We start from the raw sequence: 10,272 nt of genomic DNA on the forward strand, positions 1-10,272 counted from the left end.
TGACTAAGGAAGGGTGAATCCGTCTGTTTCTCATGTGTCAGATTTGCATGTGTGCATTCCTAAGTCTGCCCCCTTTTCACATTTCATTACATTTTTTTTTTTTTAAAAGAGTCTGCACAAAATTCTGAATGGGTTCCATGTACTTCCAACTGCATACATACAATTGCACATGTATATCCACAACTGGAAACATTGGTGTGCCCAACTCACTGCCTCCATGCATTCAGCAGAAAGCACGAAAGTGCTCAGAAAGTACTGTATTATTATTATTAATATTAATAATAATATTAATTCATTTCCTTTTCATATCATCATATATATCATTACAGTGGTACCTCGGTTTAAGAACAGCCCTGTTTATGAACTATTCGGTTTACGAACTCTGCAAAACCAGAAGTAGTGTCCTGGTTTGCAAACTTTACCTCAGTCTAAGAACAGAAGCCGAATGGTGGAAGGGCACCAGCAGTGGGAGGCCTCATTAGGAAAAGCGCACCTTGGTTTAAGAACGGTTTCGGTTTAAGAACGGACTTCCAGAACGGATTAAGTTCGTAAACCGAGGTACCACTGTATATGATTAAATGAAATGAAAATTATATATCAATGGTATCTAACACTGAGTAAGTTGGCAAAAATGTATAAATCTAAATCAAATAAGTGTTGGCAATGTAAAGAGAAATAAGATTATTTTTATCATATGTGATGGTCTTGTAGTAAGGTTAAAGCTAACTCAGAAATGATATATAATGAAATGAAAAGTATGTTTAAAATAGCCTTTGTTTAAAAAACACCAGAAGCTTTTCCTTTGGGAATTATAGGGACAGAACTACCTAAAATGTATTCATTTTCATGTATGCTACTATAACGGCAAGAATATTACTTGCCCCAAAATGGAAAGAAGCAGAAGTTCCAGAAAAAGAAGAATGGATACCAAAACTTATGGGATATGCAGAAATTGCAAAACTTACCAGCAGAATAAGAAGTCAAGATAACAATTTTTTTACAAAAGAATGGAAATGGTTTATTGAATATTTACAGATAAATTATAAACAGATAAAAACATTGGCAGGATTATTGTAATAACCTGCAGTTTTATAAGAATATATATTTAAAGAAGATGATTAAATGAGTAAATTAAGTTAATTTGGATATGCAGGAGATATTAAAAACAAATTTAAGGAACCGCAGAAAGAGGGAGAAGGAGGTCAAGTTTTGAAATGTCAAAATGATTGTAAAATTAATGAGATGTATAAAATTAAGGAAATGTATAAATTTGAAAAGTATGAATAAAATAAAAAGTAAAAATATTATTAATTAAATTAATATACCGCCCTTCATCATAAGATTTCAGGGTGGCTCATGGAATAAAATACAGGATAAAACAAGTAAATAATTAAAACAAAACAGCAAAGCAATAGCCCCCCCCCTTCTTCCCACAGACACATTTAAGAGACTGTAGACTGTTAAAGACTATTGAAGAGGTATGTTTTCACCTGGCACCTAAAATACAGTGGTACCTCCGGTTACGAAATTATTCATTCCGGAGGTCCATTCTTAAGCCGAAACCATTCTTAACATGAGGGGCACTTTTGCTAATGGCGCCTCCTGCCGCTGCTGCACCACCGGGACACGACTTCCGCTCGCATCCCAGGGCAAAGTCTGCAACTGGGAGCATCTACTTCCGGGTTAGCGGAGCTCGTAACCCGAAGCATTCGTAAGGAGGGCGGTACGTAACCCGAGGTTCCACTGTATAAATAATGAAGGCGTCAGGCAAACCTTCCTTGAAAGAGAATTCCGCAAATGGGGATCCACTCCAGAAAAGGCCCAGAACCCTCCAGAACTCAGGTACAAATCTGACATTCGTACAGTTTTATGTGCACAGAGCCTGTTTTCATCTTCCATGTGCACAGAGCCTGTTTTCATCTTCATCTCCCCGGGGCTAAGATCCAAGATGTAACTGAACGACTGCAAGGAATCATAAAACCCACTGACAAATACCCCTTCCTCTTGGTTCATGTGGGAACCAATGACACTGCAAGCAATAGCCTCCAGAAGATCAAAAGAGACTACGAGGCTCTCAGCAGGAAATTGAAGCAATTAAATGCACAAATTGTCATCTCATCTGTCCTCCCAGTTGAACGACGTGAACCTTTGGAATTTGCTGCCAAGGAGTGTGGTGGAGTCTCCTTCTTTGGAGGTCTTTAAGCAGAGGCTTGACAACCATATGTCAGGAGTGCTCTGATGGTGTTTCCTGCTTGGCAGGGGGTTGGACTTGATGGCCCTTGTGGTCTCTTCCAACTCTATGATTCTATGATTCTATGAAATGTGGAATGGGTGGTGCTAGCTGGAAAAGTTAAACTGCTTCTCCATATGGCCTGTCAAAGTGTGGGAAGGACATTTGACATTATGTGGAACGTGCTGAGATATGAGACTAAGGAGGAGAAAGTTGACAGCCGGGACTACCCCCTGGGATGGTTTTAAACATGCAGGCAGAGAACGGGGTTTAACTGAGGGCAGACTAAGGTTGGTGGAGTTCTGGTCTTGCCTCTTCTTTACTTACTGTGGTTGCAAAGCATGTTCTCCTTCATGGAGAGCACGTGTTGCGGTGGGGGCCGCCAGGACACTCCAAAGTTGGGGGCGGGATAATTGTTCGTTGGCCACTGATGTGATTGGGGGCTTCCCTTGTTGTTGGGAAGAAGTTCATGTTGCCATTTGTTCACTGACAGCCAGAAATGCTAAAACTCCTTGCATGAGGCTAGGGCTTCCTCTTTTCGCCCGTGCATCGGATTCCCCCCCCCCTAGAATTAGGGTAGTTCTCTTTGACCTTGCTATGCCTGTCATGGGGTCATCTGCTCTTGGGTCAGGGGCCCGGTAGGAATTTTGTCCATCTGGCTGATTGGCTGGGGCCATTTGGTTTTTGCCTACTGCGTAGCAAATCATCACAACTTGTAAGGTTGGGGTTAGGCATTGGTTTGTGGTTTGGTTGGTTGAGGGGCATGGATTGGCTGTGCCTGCCCCTCTAATGCTGCTGCTGCTGCAAGGGATTCCGTTAAAGGAATTGGGGGCTAACTATTGCTTGTTCACCCTATCAAGGGGGCTCGGGCCATAGCAATGAGCTCCTGGTTGCATTTGGGGAGGGCTGAGGGCAGGTCCCCTGCTCCGTCGCTACCCCCAAGTGTAATACCCTTTTCTGACTTTCGCATCGTGTGGAATGTCAGTGTGTCCCCCATGGGGGGGGGGGTCAGATAGTCGCAACCAATGCCTAAGCAACCACTCACATGTTTGTATTTTAATAAAGTTGTGGCCAAAATTATGCCAAAAACCTTAAACAAAAAATTCTGTGTGATGTGTGAGTTATTGAGGTGGCCCTGGGGACCTCGACACGCGACATATTTTGCTGCTGTTGTTTCTGAACAGATATCATTCAGGGTTTCCTCTCCAGCAAATACTTGCCATGGTGGGATGAAATTCCTGGAAATGATGGAGGAAATTGCATGCACAGTCTGCAACACTACAACATACTCTGAAGGAGCAATAACTATTAAATAATAGGACTTGGACGAGGGGAAGAGCTTTAACATTATATAAAGGTACATAAGATATAAGCATACAAAGTTAGACAAGATGTAGCCTATATGTTTTAAAGATGTGGGGCATTATAAATGGCATTATAGCTTAGCAGTGTATAAATTGCAAGATGATTTCCTCTTCTTTTTATCTAGCCGAAGCTAGAAACTGACAATGTCTCATTTGCAATAAAAGATTTATAGTTATGGAAATTAACTCGACTATATCAAGATGTTTGAAGAGATTGAATTTCTCTTTTTATAACAAGATTAATAAAATAAGAAATTGAATTAGTCATGACATGTGCTGCTTTTGAATATCTGCTGCAGAATTAAAAAAGTAAAAAGTAAATGTTTTATAATGGGCTGTTAATAGTTTCCTCTTTCAAGGCAAGAACAACAAATGTGTGCCATTCTTATTAAGTGTTATTAAGTGAATACAAAGACATCTACTTCTGCTTCATTGACTATGCAAAAGCCTTTGGCTGTGTTGACCACAGCAAACTATGGCAAGTTCTTAAAGAAATGGGAGTGCCTGATCACCTCATCTGTCTCCTGCGAAATCTCTATGTGGGACAAGAAGCTACAGTTAGAACTGGATATGGAACAACTGATTGGTTCCAAATTGGGAAAGGAGTACGGCAAGGCTGTATATTGTCTCCCTGCTTATTTAACTTATATGCAGAATTCATCATGCGAAAGGCTGGGCTGGATGAATCCCAAGCCGGAATTAAGATTGCCGGAAGAAATATCAACAACCTCAGATATGCAGATGACACAACCTTGATGGCAGAAAGTGAAGAGGAATTAAAGAACCTTTTAATGAGGGTGAAAGAGGAGAGCGCAAAATATGGTCTGAAGCTCAACATCAAAAAAACGAAGATCATGGCCACTGGGCCCATCACCTCCTGGCAAATAGATGGGGAAGAAATGGAGGCAGTGAGAGATTTTACTTTCTTGGGCTCCATGATCACTGCAGATGGTGACAGCAGTTACGAAATTAAAAGACGCCTGCTCCTTGGGAGAAAGGCGATGGCAAACCTAGACAACATCTTAAAAAGCAGAGACATCACCTTGCCAACAAAGGTCCGTATAGTAAAAGCCATGGTTTTCCCAGTAGTGATGTATGGAAGTGAGAGCTGGACCATAAAGAAGGCTGATCGCCGAAGAATTGATGCTTTTGAATTATGGTGCTGGAGGAGACTCTTGAGAGTCCCATGGACTGCAAGAAGATCAAACCTCTCCATTCTGAAGGAAATCAGCCCTGAGTGCTCACTGGAAGGACAGATCGTGAAGCTGAGGCTCCAATACTTTGGCCACCTCATGAGAAGAGAGGACTCCCTGGAAAAGACCCTGATGTTGGGAAAGATGGAGGGCACAAGGAGAAGGGGACGACAGAGAATGAGATGGTTGGATGGTGTTCTTGAAGCTACTAGCATGAGTTTGATCAAACTGCGGGAGGCAGTGGAGGACAGAAGTGCCTGGCGTGCTCTGGTCCATGGGGTCACGAAGAGTCGGACACGACTAAACGACTAAACAACAACAAAGTGAATACAACACAAATACTTAATGTACTGTAGAACAATGTGGGAGAGGAAAAGTAGGGAGCCATTACCAGATGTCAGGGACTGTGCTGAGGAGGTTGCAGTGAGTAGGAATGGTCCCCCTGCTCCTGATCTGGATCCTGAATCTTCCCAGGAGCAGGAGGACAGTAGGACAGTACAGATTTGGAACAGTGGTTTGCAGAGGGACATAGTTCAGAAGGCAGAAGCTGGGAAGTACTGAATGGGGAACAGCTAGGAGAAGAAACACTGGGTGAGAGAGGGTTAACAGATTCACTGTCTCTGGAGAGCATTCCTCCACTCTCCCCAAGGTCAAGAAGAAAGTAGCAGAACAGAAAACTCACAAAGCAAAGAGGGGACGAACTCAGATTACAAGATGTCTTCTTTGATGATCACTCATAGTTGAGTAAGATTGACTTCCATAAACACGGTTTTAACAATGAGTACGTAAGTGACAAGGGATGCAGGTGGTGCTGTGGGTTAAACCACAGAGCCTAGGGCTTGCTGATCAGAAGGTTGGCGGTTCGAATCCCCGTGATGGGGTGAGTTCCCGTTGCTCGGTCCCTGCTCCTGCCAACCTAGCATTTCGAAAGCACCTCAAAGTTCAAGTAGATAAATAGGTTTACCTCCGGCGGGAAGGTAAATAGCCTTTCCGTGTGCTGCTCTAGTTCGCCAGAAGTGGCTTAGTCATGCTGGCCACATGACCTGGAAGCTGTATGCTGGCTCCCTCGGCCAATAAAGTGAGCACCACAACCTCAGAGTCGTCCGCGACTGCACCTAATGGTCAGGGGTGCCTTTACCTTTACCTTTACCTTTATGTAAGTGACAGTGGAGGCCAATTCTGGATCCACACATCCTTCCACAGTGGGGACATTGGTTTCCTGGCAGGAGTTGATCACGGTGTGGATTTGCCAAGCATGCCTTCCTCTTAGCACATTTCTCCCTTGCGTCCTGAGTTTGAGCGTCTTCAAAGCCCATGACACCTTTGATAAAGGCTGTTCTCCAACTGGAGCACTCTCAGGCCAGTGTTTCCCAGTTGTCGGTGTTTATACTACATTTGTTTAGATTTGCCTTGAGACAGTCTTTAAACCTCTTTTGTTGACCACCAGCATTACACTTTTGAAACTTAAAAAATGGAAAGTGTACAAGATGTAGAAATGACGTGGATTATGAGGGATGTAAGGGGGTGGGATTCTTAATTGGGAGCACCGCCATTTCTAGGAGTTCTTTGTTCTCTCACTGTGATTATTTAAGTTTCTACGAAGACTCCTTTACTTTTGTTCTGCTTATCTACTGCCACGGGGGAAGGAAGCTGATTCCCTGAAGCCTGAGACCATAGGACAACCATCACAGTCTCTGCACATGCAGGACGGGGTCCCAAAGATTTGGCCAAGTTCATGCTGTGTCAAGTGCACTGCAATATGTCTTGCTGTGCTGAATGTGTGATGCTGCCCTTCTGCGTAGCACAGAGGTGATCCAGGAGTCTTATTACTGACAACAACACCCCAGCCCACAGGCTACTTGTGTGTTTGTGATGCTTATGGGCTACCCAGTGTCAGGGACTGGGCAGAGGAGGAATGTTGGAGATCGCCTCCCCATCCTGACCCTTCCAGGGAGGAGGAAGACAGTATAGATTTACAACAGGGGTTTGAGGGAGGTTGCAGCTCAGAGGCAGTGGGGAAGCTTGTAAACCATGGGAGAGTCAGAACAACACCCAGCTGACACGTTGTCATGAGAAAGCATTCCCCTTCACAAGGACAATTTGCTCACACATAGGTTTACCACCTGACATTATGTGGAATACTATGTACAGAGAGAAAGGATGAGAAAATACTTTTTGGGTGACTCGTCACCAGAAACTAAAAACATCTTCTCAGCATTCAACCTCTCACACAACCAGCTATTCCGCAGAAGGGTTGATAGACCCCCTGCCTTTATCCTTGTATCCATTAGAAGGATAATGGAAAGCAGTGCATGTAGTTGGTTTTCCATCTCTCTGGGGTCAGTCCAGCCTGAGAACAAGATCTACCCAAAGTTAATGAGTTTTAAGTTTGGCTGCTGTCAATGAAAGAGAGTGAAACACATGCTCAGTGTACAGGTAGCTAGCGTGCCTTCGGATTCCAACCACCATAGCATGCTCTCTTTCTAAGGATGCTAGCCAATCTTGCACATAGTAAAATAAATAAATAAATAAATGCTATTTTCTTATGCATATCACATCATAAAAACAGACCACCTGTGTTTCTGTATAGTGAAAATTCTCAAGGAATGGCACTCAAAGGTTATTCCTCTCTTTTAATTAATTCTTCTGGAAATATTGGCTTCCCGTTAACCAAAGGCCAGAATGGCAGAGCGCATTTTGCTCCCTTCCAAATTACCCAAGAAGGGAAGATGGAGTGCAGCACCACAGTAGTTAAAAATGTGATTTCCTCCAAGTTCATCTTACCTTGGAGCTAAACTGTGGTTTGATGTCTCCTGGTCAACTCATGTACTGGGAACTGTTAATTAAAAAGAGTTGCCCTACTCTATTAAAGCTCCCCATAGACTAATTATTAAAGTGCTGTGGACCATCACAAACCTACAAGCAATTGAAAGTCACAAAAGGACTTGCTTATATTATGAACCCTCAGTACCCAGAAGAGCTTTCTTCTGCACTACAGAACATGCACAATGGGAAGTAGATTGCCTTCTCTATTGCTATTATGCCACTGAAGGGAAGGGAAGAAGAGCGAGAAATTGCTAGAAATAAACATACATATTCATTAATGTTTTCAACATCATTCTAGTGAGTCAAATTCCCTACAGGTACAAAAAGTCATCTTGTTAAGTTGCTGTGGTGGGTGGGATTCTTCCCCTCCCTTTGCATTTACTCAGCTTGGTTCTATGTTGCTGAGATGGAAATCTTAACCTTAACACACAGAGAAACTAGGCAGAATTGGCTGGGGAAGTTTTGTTAAAACATCTACTTAGGAATGAATGTAATGATAGAATTTTGTGTCCCGTCCCCCCTGCCTGCCATGTTACAACACAGTTTCTAAGGTCAAAAGAAAATGAATACCTAGATCAGGGTTATGAGATCTCCTGCCAGTCAGCAGCTGTGCCGTAGTAGCACCAGCAGCTATGCAAAAAGCACTTAAGCCAGATACACAGTGAAAACAAGAGAGCAGTAATAAATATTTGCAGTTCCCAGCTGCAGCGAGTCCATGAAGGTCAGGGTTGTGTTATGTATTCAGTGGTCTGTGTTTGTCTGAGTTTGAGTCTGGAATAAGGATTCTAAGCCCCTGTGTTCTGATTCGATCCATGATATCCAATCACAGAACATTTCAGTTCAGCTGAGGCGACAGTTCCCCAGCAGTGATTTCAGCTTGTGGAAGCTAGAAAGGGCTGCATGCCTAGCCTCGCCTAGCCACCTTCGTCGCCAGTGAAGTGTAGGTGGGTTCCCATTGTGGGAATGTTCAGGGATGCAGGAGAGGATATATTGTCTGATTATATCCTTATCCAACTTGTGTTAACAAGTTCCACAATTTCAGCATAGTAACATTCCCCTTAATTTTAAGCTTTGCAACGGATGCTAAAGCCTCTATAATAACTGTTCTGGTATTTCCCCCTGGTTCCCTCTTAAAATATAAGAGACGACACAGTCTTCTACAAAAGTATAAAAAGAGTTTACTCACATTCTGTTCACAGTCAGAACCCAGAAGGCAGACTTAGCTTAATGAAGTAACGTGCATTTGGAATCTATCTCTTAAGAAGACAGTCCCTTTGTCCTCTCTTGGCTGGAAGCCAAGAGTGCATCTTTCACTCAGTAGATGTTGCTTCTTCGATGCATGTGGTGAAAAAGAGAGAGATGGCTGCCCTGCCCTGTGCTTTTGTCATTACCTGCACAGGTGAGGCCACACCCACCTCTAGTCACATGCAGAGGAAGTCTGTCCCAGTCCAGAAGGAAACAGGAAGTTTACCTGCTGGCTGGACAAACATTCCTCCCCATGTGCAAACATGTTCACTCTAGGAATGTTGTACTTGACTGCTCTTGTGTTTCACATCCCACACCCATGAGGCAAAACACAGTGATAACAGTAAGAATTGGACAACAGGGGCAAAGCAACTGCTTATATTCATTTCTGAAGGCCTGAGCCACTCCCACTCCCAACGTGATTGGCTGTCTAAACTTCCCTGCTGCGAATTATAACTCAGAGTTTAAGGGCCAATAGCAGAGGCCCAAATCATGAAATGTTCCGTGATTGGATATCATGTATTGAATCAGAACACAGGGGCTCAGAATCTTTAGTCAAGGCAAACACAGACCACTGAATACATAACAGGTTGAACCATAAAAAGAAGTAATAAAGGCAGGATAAGACAATGAGGATCAAATAGGCCACCAATTTATTGATTACAGATGTCAGGTCTTGGCACAGGCATTGAGTTTGTACCCAGAATCAACCAACCCAATCTGTTCACTGATTTTTCCATCAGGGTTAAGGAACACCTTATGGCATTCATCAAATTGGGGTGTGTATGTGTGTCCCTGCAACACATTGTTTGGGTGGGGGGCCTGTGCCCTGTCAACCCCTGTATGGGTGTTCAGACAGAGCCCCCACGGACCCCTTTACCAGTGTGCTCTAACTCTTTGGAGTGGGGAGAGAGTGTCAGGAGCTCGTCCTACACTCGAGTAGGACCCTGGCAGAGACACATGCCCAACTGGCATATTCTCTCTCTCCTGGTCGATCATTCAGGAGCTTCAAAAGCTTTCTTCAGCCCAAACATCACAGCGACCGATGCCAACAGACATTGGCACACTTAGGGAACCGCAGAGTCTTCGCAGTTTGTGTGACAGACCTCAGCAACTCAGCATTTTGGATAATCTACTTTATATACATATAAACACACCCGGAGCAGTGCAACACCCCGGCCAGCACCTCTTTAATCTTCTACCCTCGGGCAGGAGATATAGAAGTATAGTCAGTCGTACCAACAGGCTAAAAAACAGTTTCTATCCGTGGGCTGTTAGGCTGCTGAACAGGAAATAATATAGTACAACTGACTTTTGGGGTTGGTGTGTTGTGTGACAAACACACAGAGTGCAATGAGATTGAGTGTTTGGGTGGGGGGAGATGCTCATTTAATTTCATTGTACACAGGTTGTA

The sequence above is a fragment of the Podarcis vaucheri genome, assembly GCF_965113315.1.
Source record: "Podarcis vaucheri genome assembly, chromosome: 9".
NCBI classification, from domain to species: Eukaryota; Metazoa; Chordata; class Lepidosauria; order Squamata; family Lacertidae; genus Podarcis; species Podarcis vaucheri.